Here is a 1921-nt window from a genome sequence, read left to right on the forward strand (position 1 = left end):
AGTAAATTGATTGCTGTAATTCCCGATTTTTTTCACTGTACCGCAACGCAAGCGGGGGGTCAATGTTCACGGTTTTCACTGTCACCTCTGTATTGTGAACTTATCATTACAGTTAGGAAATAATTCCCGGACTCAAGTTCTTTTTCCTGCAACTGTCACCACCGTGAATATATACTTCCATGAACATGTCCATTTTTCTCAGGCCGTGAAAATTTTGCTTCCGTTAGTAGTAGTTACAATCTCGTCAAAAGTGTAAAGTAAAGCTGTCGAGATTTAAAGTGCGTGTCGTTGTATCTTTGTAAAAAAAAGGGAGATGATTGCCAAGTGCCAGTTTTGTAAATACCTGTCGAGATTCAAACAGCTTGTCCTTGTATAATTGCAGTATGATTTATTTAGAATCTCTCATTTTTGTTTGGGGAAGGGTATGGAGTGAAATTCCTACATTTGCTCCGAAGCAAATGTTGGCCTTTCTAGTGTTTCTCATTCTTTCCCTGCCATGTCGTAAAATGAGGTGAACCCATCGCTATATTTGCTCCAAAGCAAATATTGGCCTTTCTAGTTGGCATTTTTTTTCTCAATCGTCCCGATGTACTCGTATAACGGGAAAATAATGGTGTCTGGGGTTATACCCATCTATATTTAATTGCTGCATAGTTTGACACAAAAATTTGGTAGGTGGAAGATAATACGACGCTTTATTTTTAAACGTGAAATGTTCTAATACTCTATTAAGAATAATTTCGTGTCTCATCATATCAAGTCCACATCGTATCGCGTGTTTCCTGTTGTAGCATACTCAGATTTCACGGGATGTTTGTAATACTTATCTGACCGTGACCGGGTACGTGATGGTGGCCTCATTTCCCCTTTCAGACCCTCCGTGTTGTTGAAACGAGACTCCCCTGGTCCTTCCCGCCACCTGCAGGTCCAAACCTGCAACGTCACGTTCGCAACCAAACTGCACTGTCGTACAACGCGCCTGTCAATCACTCACGTCTTCCCGCCAAATAAACGGTTCTGACAGTGGATTTCTCTCCGCGGTCAGAACTGTCTGTTGAAGACGGACGTCAGAGAAGTGCTCCGATGAAGACGGACGTCAGAGAAGTGCTCTGAGGGAAAAGCTGGCGCCTCGGGCCTTTCATCTAGAGGACTCCTGCTGGGTAAGTACCCAGGGTTAGCAGCCGGGACTCAGGTGGTCTGTGGGGGCACTGGGGGAGGGTTTCTCTGTGTATAGCCTGTGCCATAACTGAGGACAGGATGGGCTCTTAAACGGTCATGATGACTGATGATGTCGTATGATCGCGTTGTCTGGAGCGAAAGGTAGGTACGAGCCTGGAATATTTATCTTGTTAGCGGTACATGCAGGGCGTTCTCAGTCACTAATCGCGCCCAGCTTGGGCTTTGGCGATCAGAGTGAAGCTTGTACCCGATGTCTAGAAACGTGCACACAGTCCCAGATGTGGCGTGTGCGGGAGATCCTTACCGATAAATTGGTGGCAAATTGGTAGTAGGATATACTCATGACACAGGTGGACCGACCGGATTGACGTTTTCCGGAAAGTGTATGCGTGGGTAAAACCGGATTTCAAATCCCTCGGCAGTGCGAAAATTTTAGGCAGGCTTTATCAGTCTAGCTACGGTCCTGAATTTTTGAAAACCGTGTCCTGTGGCGGTGCCATATGTAGGAATGAGTGGTTAACAGCCCTGTGTGTGTGTGTGTGTGTGTAGTAGTTGTTCCCACCCGCAGGCGAAGACAGCACCGAGACGGGGGTTGTGACTACACACAGTCATCCCCTGTTTGTCCACGTGTCTAGACGAGAACATAATGGCCGGAAAATGACGCAGAGATGCTTTCAAATTAGAAGGCTTTTGTGCTTAGCACGTTACGTATAGCTTACTCTCTCACAAACATACACACACA

At 45.9% G+C, this 1921-nt stretch overlaps 1 protein-coding gene across 2 annotated transcripts in view; it reads left to right on the plus strand.

Annotated features, from left to right (window-relative positions):
- Positions 1-1069: 1069 nt before the first annotated feature.
- The window catches only part of LOC109463110, a 14669-nt gene continuing 13817 nt past the window's right edge, over positions 1070-1921 (plus strand). The window contains exon 1 of one of the 2 annotated variants that reach the window (XM_019759823.1): positions 1070-1160. The gene's annotated coding sequence lies outside the window, so the exon portion shown is untranslated. Of the gene's footprint in view, positions 1161-1245; positions 1321-1921 lie in introns of those variants that run through there. The other variant, XM_019759824.1, reaches the window with a different exon arrangement.

The sequence above is a fragment of the Branchiostoma belcheri genome, unplaced genomic scaffold, assembly GCF_001625305.1.
Source record: "Branchiostoma belcheri isolate BF01 breed outbred unplaced genomic scaffold, Haploidv18h27 scaffold122, whole genome shotgun sequence".
Classification (NCBI taxonomy): Eukaryota; Metazoa; Chordata; class Leptocardii; order Amphioxiformes; family Branchiostomatidae; genus Branchiostoma; species Branchiostoma belcheri.